Genomic DNA, 12,561 nt, shown 5'->3' on the forward strand with positions numbered 1-12,561 from the left:
ACCTAATTTTCAATATACTCAAATCCGATATTCATCTCCTATCGTCTACTGTAGAGAAGATATGGCAAGTAACGTTTTAACAAGAGAATGTGTCAAATATAATGTTTGAGTAAATTAACTCTACATTATGTAGGCTACCCCGTAGGCCTGCTTGAATAATATTGGTTTATGCCTTAACTCGTCGATTCACAACGAGAATAGATCTGATTCGTTTCATGTTTTCATCCCCATATGTACGCTTATATTTCATTTGCTCATTTTCATGCGGGCTGAAATGCATTACAATCACTTAGCTGACGCTATTATCCAGAACGACTAACAAAACTGGGGGAAACTAATGTCAATCTTCGCAATATAAAAGTGCGATATCACCAATAAGGCACGGAAGGTAAATGTTGCTTTAAAAGAACCAAGAGAAACATTTTTTTTGTGAAAATTTTTGATGAATACATGGACTCTTCTGCCATGCAGTGATTTCCTTAAAAAATGAAATCAGTAAAAATTATGTCGTGGTTTCTCTGCAGGAGCCACTTCATACAGTATACAAAATCAGACAAACACTTTTACAGGTAGTGGCCAAAATCCCAGGTATAGCAGGACATATTCTTTGCATCATCAGCAAGCCTGGGTCCTAATTTCCACGTATTTTATAGTTTATTTTATAGGGGGTGCAAATGTCCAATAGTGAACAGTGCAGCTGCTGCATGTAATGTTCAGGTTCCAATTTCTTAGGTGAGTTTCAGTAAATGTAAATCACTTTGAATATTTGTGCTGGTTGCTTGTTGCATCTGAAATTCCCCAGGAAGTAGGGAATTTCAACCCCCAACGATGGCCTAATGCTGAACAAAGGCATACGACCACCCTCACCCCCCTCCCTTAAGGCAGAAATTCTAAAGACCAGAATGGGGCACATGGTTTGCTTTTCACTGCCGTGCTACCCCCCACTATGTGAGAGTAGAAGACAAAGGTTGGGTGAGGTGTGGCGGAAGATCATGTTCCTCTAGATATGCAGTGAGAGTCCAATTTCAATGGAAATCAGGAACAGAAGCAGCGAGCAATATATGCATCAATATAATCTGTTGTATAATATGGTATCCTGAAAATGTCATGACATTAAGACCCTCTTACTTAGGCCTATAGTAGTTGGATATTTGCTGAAACTCTTATATTTAATAATCTCACCTATCATTTAAATCTTCTCACATTCCCTGGCCAATATACTGTTTCCCCAGAGCCTGAATTAACTTGTGTTTAATAACTTGAATGTATATGATAGCTTTCAGTATTTCTGCTTTTTCTGACTTCAGTGTGGAAAATATATTTGCTACCAGTACTTAAAAATCAGCATATATCAGTCTTCTACCTGATATATTGCTGCAGCACATAGTGCCTATTTTACATGCAACTGAGTAACTGACTGAAGAACCCAAATAATACAGTTCAGAGGCAGACCTTATTTAAAGAACGTTTAAACAGGACTGATATTAAGACCATGTGTACCTAAAGAGGCTCATCACTGCCATCTCCTGGTAGGAAACCTACCCCACACCTGTCAGGAAAAGTTTCCCTCCTATGTAGCTACATTTAAATAGCTTTGTATTTCCATTCATTTACAATACCAGTGATGAACATTTAAAGTTTTCCAAAATAAAAAGTTTGAATGTGCTGAAAAAAATCAATTACTTACTTCACACTGAAAATATATGATTTATCTTCCATTTGACATTGAATTTGCTGCAACATGATGATTTTCAAATCTGGGTTATCAGGACCAATTACACTTGCCACTTACATTTGTACAGAAATGGTCCCAGTGCAAAATGAAGTAAACCAAGATAGCAATCACTAAAATGAATCCCCTACATAATTTTAAAATGAAAGCCACTACAGAAGAAAAATCACAAACTATTTTTATAAACTATTTTTAAATGTTCATCATGGTTATGTTAATTGCATGACATCAAAAGCCTTTTTCATGTGTTTTTGAGGCCGGTTTCTAAAAAATAAAATAAAAAACACGTTTGAAAAATGGCTAAATTTGATGTTATTAAAATACCATACCATGATGAGCATTAATATGCAAAGGAAGTTTAGGTGTAATGACAATGTGGTTGTAGTTTTGATGGTGATTAACCTTTTGCCAAGCATTAAATAAACAACAAAATCATAATTCCATTATCAAAAAAGTAATGAAATGACAGTAACACAATGCCAAGATGATATTTTAATATGTCTGAGACAATGTTGAATGTCAGCAATCTTGTTTGGAAAAATAATTTTCAATGAGGTTTTAGACATTACATTACATTACATTTATTTGGCAGACGCTTTTATCCAAAGCGACGTACAAAAAGTGCATTTCATGGTCATAGACAACTGCTAAACACAGGTTCAGTAAGGTACAATACTTATTTTGTACAGCTATTTCTAGCCAAGAACACAGTTTAGTTCGCACAGTGAACACTAGAACACAGTGAACACATTATATTTATTCTCTATTCTGGAGCACAGCATAATGTGTCAGAAAACATTTTTTAAAATGTATATTTTACAGTGGAAATGCAGAGTCCATTGTGGGTTTCTGCAAACCAGTGTGCAGTTACCAATTACCAAAAACTGTCCCTTTAACCCTAGTGTGTGTTTCAGGCCTTTGGTATCCAGTGAAATGTTGAGCAGGGGTACTAATGAACACACCTCTTTTTCCTATCTCTGTTTAGATTTCAGTGGGGCGCAACACCCTGTTTTTGGTGACGCAATTCATATTTCCCATGCATATTTCATATGTTGATTTGAGAAAAAAAAGGAAAGACTGAGTTTGTAGCACTGGGTTTAAAAACAACACTTTGGTAAACATTTATGGGCGAGAGGTATGATGCATATTGGCTATAGCTGCAGTCCTATCACTGTACTCTAGAATAGAGTAGTTGAATATTAGACATGGGCACACACTGGAAAACAAAAGCCAATCTCAACAAGTATTTTGGCCTTATATTTAGACTTAAAATATTATTTTTATTGCATTTTTTCTAAATAAGACAAACATTTGACAAATTTCAAGATTTGCCAGTGGCAAAGAGTGTCAAGCAAAGAGTAACTTCAAACAAGGAAATATTTCTACTTCAGAGAAAAGAAGTAGGATTTAAAATCTCAATGCAAGACACTTTTTTGCAGTGCAGTGTTCAATGTTAAGTATGTGATTAAAACTGGTTTTATATTGGCATGGCTGTGTATGATTGTTTAGGAAGAGGATGCAAAGAGACGCGCGACGCAGGCTGGCCTTGCAAGCCCTCTCTTTGCAGGCCCCAGAAATAAAAGATATTTTCTGCAGCGGTCGAGCCCGAAAAGGCTCAGTGGACCGCAGCTAGGCTGTAAATATGTAGGCCGCTGGGCCAGCGTGAACACTGTCCTCCCCCCCAAACACCTACGCACGCGTTCTGCGGCTTCCTGTGACTCGCTTCCTTTTTCCATTCAGACTTGGCTGCCTGACAGGCACGTCACGCTCACTCTCTGTGGGCTGCAGGCTAATATAGGTCACTTGAGCCCCCTGGCCTCCTTCTCTCTCTGCAGCCCGTGCACTTTCCTTTATGTAAATTGTACATACAGCGAAAAAGGCCAGAATTGGCATTGGCAAATCAATTTTTTGCATGTCACTTCTTCAAAAAAGTATCAGATAAAATCAACCCTTGTAAGAGACAAATAAGGGGATGCAAATCTGAGATTTCACTATGACCTAACTGTTCAATCGAATTTATGTCACCAATGTTTGCTGTTTGCATATATGGAAAAAAAAGTAATCAGGTGCCGCACAAGCATCAGTTTTCTATGGCTTTTAAATACATGCTCTACACATAACAGACACAAGATGGCAGTGTTAGCACACTTCCTGCTCTGAAGCTTTGCCGGTGCTACTGTACCCAGCTGTTTCACCACATGGTTAAAGCTAAACTCCCACAGTGTCTTTGACAGCAAAGAATTACTCTGTTTACAGGAAGTTGATTTCCAGCAAGATGTTGATTGTTATTGCTCTGTTGTTATTGCTTTATTCTCTAATGTCTATTGCTACTATTTTTGTGCCTCAGAATCATCTAACTGTTCAGTTACCAATCTCTCTTTTTCCATGCAACCATATCCAACCAGAGTGGTGTGGGTAAGCAGACCATCAGCGACAGAATGCTAAATCCCCAATCAGGACAGAACAAATATAATAAACACAATATGCCCAAAAAAGGGGTATGTAACCTCAAATATAAAAAAATTTCTTTTTCCCCCCACCTATTCTACAATCCACAGACATTCTGAAAAAGCCAGACACGTCATTTTAGATGTGAGACACACAAGCATAACACTGGCACCAGTGTCCCAACAAATTCTTGTCATTCTTCTCACACTACCTCCCAAGCAGTGTTCCATTGAGGGAGCTAAATGCACCCCTGTCTTCATCCCCTCCTTTTGATTCAACATGCCGGCTGCCTCGGGCCTGCACCTGTGTCTTTAAGAGGTAAAATAAGCGTACATTGTTATTCTGGGCTTGTCGACAGGGTGACTGTAGGGGTGGGTGGATATGGGGGGGGGTCGTGGCGCTGATGAGTAAGAGTCTCAAAACACGTGTCCCAGGGGCCAGTTTGGATGCAGGATGCAGTTGGAGCAGGGGGAGAGAGAGAAAGGCATGAGGGGAGGAGGAGGGGGAGGAAGAGAGTACATACACGTTTCTCTGGCCTCCTTTTCGACATCCATCCGCAGCAGCAACTGAAATCAGGGTCATTATTTATCCGGGGCTGGCTCTTCAGCGCGCACGTCAGCCTGCACTCCGTCGGCATGCGAATGCGTTCGGTGTGCGTGTGAGCCGCGGCTGACGTTACCGCCACGAGCCCGCTCACATGTCCGCTACAGGCGAGCGAGCTGAGGGGGGGGTGGGGTTTATGTCTCCTCAGAGGGGACACCTGGAGCGGTGGTGATGCGGGCTTGCACACAGACCCAGCTGCCCCGCTCCCCTCTTTCGCGTTTCGCGAGCGTCCGCTTGCTCGTGAGACGGCGGGGAAATCAAAGCAACCTCTCCTCTCGACACGACGCTGAAACCTGCCGTGACATCCTGCATTTTCCAGGCCCTTCAGATGCAGTGTGGCGGCATCTGTGCCATGAACGAGATGGAGCGCATTCAGTGCCCAGGCCCATTAAGCACCAAAAATGATTATTACCCCTTTAAAGTGTGAGATCATAAATATGTGATCAGAATGTTCTTAACTGATGATGTAACAATCACTACTGGTAACTGAAAGCAATTACGTTCTTGAACGGTGACTTAAAATTTTGAGAAAACATTCCAAAAATTCTACTCTTCAAAGGGTTATACCACAAATTTAAGGGAACATCATATAGTTGGCAGCATCTGTATAAAAAGAGGCTGTGAGACAAAGCTTGATAGTCCAATCCTATTGTTGCACCATGAAGGTTAATACAATGTCTTTCTCATCCAAGGTCATTTTGGTGGCATGCAGCTTATTTTTGTCAATGAAGTCAAAAATATCCATGAAGCTAACATTTCTGGCTGTAGAAATCACGCAGTGGATGTCCGACAATTGTATGTAATGCTGCAAAAAAAATGCATTGATTTGTGGACCTGCATTTAAAAATATCTTTACAGAACGTATAAATAAAAACTAGTAACTAGGCAGCAGGGTCCCCAACATTCTGTTTTCCGAATACAGTGCACATTGCAATCACACACGCTAAGGTGACCAGGTTCAATATTGCTGATGGTGGGGGTGGGTGATATATTTTCTAGTATTCATTTAACGCGACCAGATACTGGTTGAGAAGTAACTACACATGAAAAACAGTTCACTACAGGCGTAAGATAGAGATGTCTAACTGAAGTCCTGGAGGTCCATTGCTTCTGCTGGTTTTTGATGTGTTTCAGCACTAAGGTGCTTAATTTAAGTCAATGATAAACTGAACTGGCTGCCACTTGAAAGGAAATCACAAAAGCAAACAGAGACTGTGGCCCTCCAGGACTGAGGTTTGAGACCCCTGTGGTAAGGCATCTTAGTTTACATCGCAAGGGAATCTGAACTGACATTTGGTCACACAGGAAGAGCCTTTGTCAATTTTTGACAAAGAAGAACTTAAAGAAAATATTGACATTCAACAAAAGATTGATTGACCTACCTTGTCGCGTTGAGGCGTCAATTTGTAACTTTGCTGAAGAAAAGGAGAGATTTACAAGCTTTCATCTTTTCCTCCTTTTCGCCATTTGAATGGGAATCACTATTGATGTTTTTAGTTTTTTTTTTTTCTAAATCAGTGTGGCTGCCTGTCAACGCCCAGCCCAGTCTGTCCGTAATTATCACTATACATGTACCTCCAAGCAAGAGCCAGCCATTGTCTCGCACAACCCCCCCCCCCCCCAGTCACAACCTGGGCGGCCTGTGCCTCACTAACACTCACACAAAGATATGTGTTCTCCACTAATCTGGATCCTCAAATAAACTCTACCAGTCTGGCTGTCTGGGCGACCTTTCCCAAAACACAGAGAACAGAGAAGGAGAGGTGGGTGCTGGAGTTTCTGTCCCTCTCTGCAAAAGAGCTGTGGGACTGAACTTTACACAAAACACAACACACAGTCCCTAAAAACAGTGGAGTAATCTTTGTCAAACAGAGACCTGTATACTGTACCCAGGGGTGTAGCCCCACCCCCCCGCCGTGGGACCTTCGGTAGTCAGTTTCAATATTCAGCCCACCGTAATGCCCCTGACTGTACCTATGAAGAGTCAGGTACACACCAACCTGTCTGTGGGCACATGCTCAGCACGTGATTCATCACTGTGTCTCTCCACTGCCATATGAACACATCAAGGATTTCACAGTGGGAGGGGAAAAAAGAGAAATGAGTAAGATTTGTTTCCCCTGAAGGAAAATTGAAACTAATTAGCATTATTCAAATAATCCATCCCCGGTGCTGGAATGAATTAAAGGGTTTGCACAGTACAGAGGGATGAAAAAAAGAGAGGACTGGAAGCACTCCAGGTGGAGAGGTGGTGAGTCACTCCCCCAACATAAAAAAATCACATGGGAGGAGGGTGAGGGGTGGGGTGCGGTGTCTGGGGGTTTGCCTCACATCAAACACACCAACTGGGAGTACTCCCTCCTCACTCTTCAGTGGGAAAACACCCGGTGCTTATTAGAGAGGCGCGCGGCGGCCTGGATCACACTCAGCGCTGTTCTGTGAGGCCCAGGTGTGTCTCTGACCTCCCACGGTCTTCATCTGCACCTGCGTGCAGCTGCACAACTTGTGGGAGCATGCAGCTCCTGCGGAACTCCTGAGCAGTGCTTCTGACCTTCATGTTCTGTTCACAGAGGAGCGGGGTTGGAGCGCTGTGTTCATGTGCTTACTTGTGAGTGTCTGTGTGGGTGGGTGAGGGGGGGAGGGGGGAGGGGGGGGGGGGTGCTGGGGCAGTAGCAGCAGTGTTGTCTGAATTCTCAAGTGAGCATTTAGGAGAAGATAAAGAGAAAAACCTGGGGACAAATCACAATCCCTACAATCCTACTTTACCCAACTTTCACCATTCTACCAGTAATTCTATAGCTTGTGGCAAATCTATGCAGAGGTGCCGCTAAAATGCTTTCAGTTGGTTGGTCCCTTAGCATGTTTCTTTGTGACAATGTGTTTTTAATCTAGTACTGTCAATATGTGTAGCACAAAAATCATAAGCATGAAAGAGAATTGTAAAGCATACAAAAGGGCATTGTGGGAAATTTAGTGACGATATTTAGAGTTCAGGAAGGGGGAATGGATGGGCTTTGACCTAGGAAACTCATGGCATGGACTCATGGACTCTCATACATATACTGTAGGCCCCTGTTCCTTTCCTTTGTCTCAATGATCCCAGTATTCCTCATCAAGTCTGCGCCTTCAGCACTGTTCAGCCCTGTATAACACCGACCCAGCTTTCTGACATGCAGACAGTGTACCGGTAACACAATGAAGGACCGAGAGAAGACAGCGGAAGAAAGCTGCAGGAAAGAGATACGGAGCAGACTGCTGCTGGGAGTTTGCATTATTTGTGTGCATGTTGGTGAGTGCTGAACACACAGTTCCCCTGTTCGGAGTGTGTCTCTCCAGAATTAACACAGTTTTCTCTCCGCGCGCGGTTCCCTTTGCATGATTTCATGCGCATGGCGGTGAGCGCCGTGTCGACCAGTTCCCCCTGTTTGGAGTGTGCCTTTACGGGATTAACACCGTTTGCTCTCCGCGGGCGTTTCCTTCGGCATCGGCGCTGGAGCGCGAGCTTTGGTGAGATTCGGGCTAATGGCTGGGCTGTGTACAGAGAGGACATTCTGTTCCAGACAAAGGCAGCCTGCTTCCACCCCCGCCTGCCCACCCCAGCCCACCAGCCTGTCTCTCAGCCTAATAACACCGCCAGACCCTCTCCTCCACCAACGCCATTTAGGAAGCACAAATAAAAAGCCGTTGTCATGGAAACCCACCATGTCCTCCTCCCCCTATCCCTCTTCTCTCTACTTAAGAGGATGGAGGACATGTAGAGAAAGCACAGGGAAGAGAAAGAGCATTTTCTCAGATTGATAGGTGCACACGCACACACACACACACACATAAACCCACATGCAATCACGCACACCCACACACACACTAGGCAAGCATATAAGTCTGCTGTCAATCATTACTGAAAGCAACAATAAGTACAAGCATGTGGGTCTGTGCATGACCTTTTAGAAGTGAAGCCAAAATCATATTAGCACCATGCAGTGGAAACACACTCAGATTTATAAGCGGGATAACAGGATTCCTTGGCAGAGCAGAGGCTGAGTATCTGATTCCTTGCCAGCTAAGGGTGAGCGGCTTTAGGTCAGGGAGGAGTTTTGCTTCGGGGTGTTTTTTTTTTTTTTTGAGTCTCTTGAGTAAAAGACAGCTGACCCGCCCTGTGTCTCCGTATCCTGGGATCCGAGACACAAACAGCTGCTGTTGCCGTGGGTGTGCCCCCCGCCCCTGGGCCTATGACGCACTTCCGAGGCCCTTCCACTCAGCCTGCTGCGGCCCATGGGGAGGGCATGTGTCATACAGGTCTCCATTCAAGCAAGGTGAGCTGCGGACTGACGTGCCAAGAGGCTGCCATGGCAACCGATGGGCGCGGCAACGTGTGTGTACGCGAGTGTCTGTGTGCAAATGAAGTCGCCGCTCCCCTCTCACCTACTTCCACTGCAAGTTTATTTCACCGTCCCCGTGTTTTGATTTCGTTTCGCGCCGTTCCCGCTTTTTGCAGCCCCTTATCCGCTGAGATTCTGATTCGGTTCTCGTTTATTTTTGGCCTGACCCATTGTTGATTCCGCACTGAGGTATGAGAAGGCTGCGTTGAGCTGGCACTGGCAAGCTGCTGGTTGATGATTTCATTCCTCTCAGGTTTTTCAATGCTCTTTAAGCAGCGCTATTTGAATTAGTGCGGCTGTGCCGGTGCTGCTGTCAAGGCTGTGGTCGGTAAAAAAAAAGGATAAATCAAGAGTGAAGACTCAAATGTTGACTTGCATGTAAAATTCTTTTTAACTGAAGTTTGTTTGGGTGGATGAGGGCTGCAATTCTGCACTTCCTCCCAATGCACAAAAAACGAGTGTCACTCAAATAAGAAGAACAAAATGTTTGTGCAATTAGATGATCGTCTTCCTTGTGGCAAGTGCATTTGATATGATAAGTAATGCTTTTGTGTTAGTTTGTTTTCCTGAAACGCGTTACACTAATTACATGTTTAAAAGCCAATTATACAAAAGTTTGCGGTGATGAAACATTACTACCAAAGTCTTTTGAATTAAGGAAATAAAGCTGGAATGCCATACACTTGACTGACAATCCTCGTAATACAATGCTTTGCCAAAAAAATTACATTAATACTTTGGGCTTCCTGATAGGTGAAATGGCTCTGACTGGTAATCTCTTTTATCTCTTTTTTTTGGGGTTAAACCAACAGGATGTCCTATGTAACTTCCTGGGCTTCCCCAGGGTTTCCCAAATAAACAGCGCTTGCATCCTGTTGCATAGAGGGATAAACGCAAATATGCAAAAAAAAGAGAGAGAAATGGTAACAGCCATTAAAACCGCTGTTGTGAGATTTTATATTGATATTGCTAGTTATATGTCTTTATCCACTGGCACTGGATAGGCCAGGGAACCTCAAAAAAAATATTACAGGTTATGCTTAATTTTTCATAACTGAATCATGTTTTACAATAGGCATTTTATGCTTTGAATAACAGTAATTGTATTAACCATTGGTTAATGTTCAACTTGTATTAAGTGGAACTTACTCTTGGTTCTTTACATTTCTTTATATATTTCTCAATGGCTTGACAGACTGTTAAATTATGCGGTACACTGCCCGCATCCTGCACAGTGCAAGATCGTTCAGTACACTGTGCGAATTGTCGATAAATGCGCTGCTAATGTGCAAATGTTCTTTCGTTTATAGGGTACAGCTTCATTCCGTCTGGACCGTCCAGTGCAGTCGCCATAATTCCCGCTGCTTTAGGGGGCTTTGGAATAGAACAGATGGGCATCATTGCACATGATCTGATGCGCCGCGGCACGATCAGACTGCAGCTCCGCTCCGCGATTTGACACGCGGCAACTCGCGGTCACGCTCCTCTCCCGGCTCACTGCTGTCCCAGTCTGCGTTCTATAAATACGTATCCTGCTGACACACCGCGTGCGCCGTGGCCATTCTTCCTATCTATCTGTCCTATTAATCACATCGTTTTATATTCCACCTGACGCGACTGATGCTTTTGTAACATAACAACTGTGTTTCTTTCAGTGAACACTTTGATGGAACTTCCCATTTAAAGCCTCGCATAATTACAAAAGAAAAAAGAAAAAGAAAACTGCAGACAAGCAAATGGAAATGTTATCTTTTCTTGACCCCACTGAGCAGCAGGTATTAAGTGAAATGGAACACCAATGAATTGAGGATATCTTTCATTTCCCTGCACATGCTAGTAGGTTACAGTTATAATTTAAATGCATAGAAATGATCGATTTTATAAATTCTCGAGAAACTGTGAAACACCCCAAAGATTGAAGGAAGATGGATGTCAACCATTCTGAAATGTGGTCGTTCAGTTTTTCAGTGGCACTGAAGAGTTTGTGCTTTCTGAAATACAACTGGGCAACAAAATCCTGGAGGTCAACATGCTGGTTTTGGTTCAGATTGGAAGAGCAAACCTCCCTGTGTAATGACATGCTAATTTGTCTCCAATCAGCACTGACCATTTTGCCACAGATTTTCCTCTGTAAGACTGCATTGTGTGTACACGTTACCTGTTTATTCAAAGTATGTGCTAATCAATCTAAGCAGTCCTCAATATGATCAGCTCTATGGACAGTGCTTTAAAGAGAATGCCCATTTGCTGGATTGATTGATTGACTAATAGAAAGAGACAATCACACTGGAGTCCTAAATGCTGGAAGTGCGAACACCTGGTTCCCGTAAAAGTGCCACCTGCCTGAGGACAATTAAGACAATGGAAATGCTAATGAGCCAAACCTGCACTCAGCTGAAATCCATTTAAAAGACAAAGTCGTGGAGGAATTTAAATGCATGTTTTCAATCACCTTGATTAACAGAGAAATTGGCTGAAACAAAAGCCAGCGCAGAACAGAATCTCCAGGACCGAGCTCGGCCAGCCCAGCTTCACAGAAACACTCTCGGCAGCGTGCTTTGTGGTACTGTAGTTTACTACAGACATAAATCAGGTGGCGCCATTAAGCAAGCTTCCACTATTAATTTGTGCGGTCCGCATGATAACAATAGAGGCTCTGAAGATGCCTGAGGTAGCAGGCATCAGAGAAAAGACTCAGGGTGGTTTAGTGTTGGTAAGACAGCACGGTTAACAGCATGCTAAAGAACATAGCTAGTGCTTGTTAAAAAAAATCTTCCATTCATATGAAAGGGAGGCGTGCAGAGACAGCTCTCTGATGGTGGGGTGGAGTTGAAACACGTCAAAGAGACATTGAGGGTGGTGAGGTTCCCCTTTGACGGTACAACACCATTAAAAGCACTATACAAATGCAATCCATCCATCAAATCAATAACAATAAATAGTGCAAAACCCCCTAAAGAGTCATAATTTTGAGCTTTGGTCACTGGAGTTTTTTTGTTTTTTCATTTATTTTTTAAATGCTGGCATAATCTGTCACATTTTCTCACTTCACAGGATGTATAAAAAAAGTTTCAAATGCGAGTGAAGTGTTAAATCTCTTTAGTTCTTCTCTCACCACCAGTAGTTTTTTTATGTATGCAGCCCTCTCTGTGCTCCGGGGTTGATGTGAAGGGAGATGTGTTTTCTTTGACTGATGGTTGTATCGTTCTCAAAGCGCTGAAAGCAGTTTCCTTTCCACGGAGTAGTTTCTTGATCCTGGTAGCGTTCTTTTAAAGCCACCCTTGATGCGCAGCGGTGGCAAATTCAATTGCTCTAGAGCGTGCTTCACAGCGGTGGCTGGAGTGCTCTTCATTGCCTTCTGACCATTAATCCTCTGACATATTAGAACTCTTGCACAAA

This window comes from Anguilla rostrata, chromosome 4, assembly GCF_018555375.3.
Source record: "Anguilla rostrata isolate EN2019 chromosome 4, ASM1855537v3, whole genome shotgun sequence".
Lineage (NCBI taxonomy): Eukaryota > Metazoa > Chordata > Actinopteri > Anguilliformes > Anguillidae > Anguilla > Anguilla rostrata.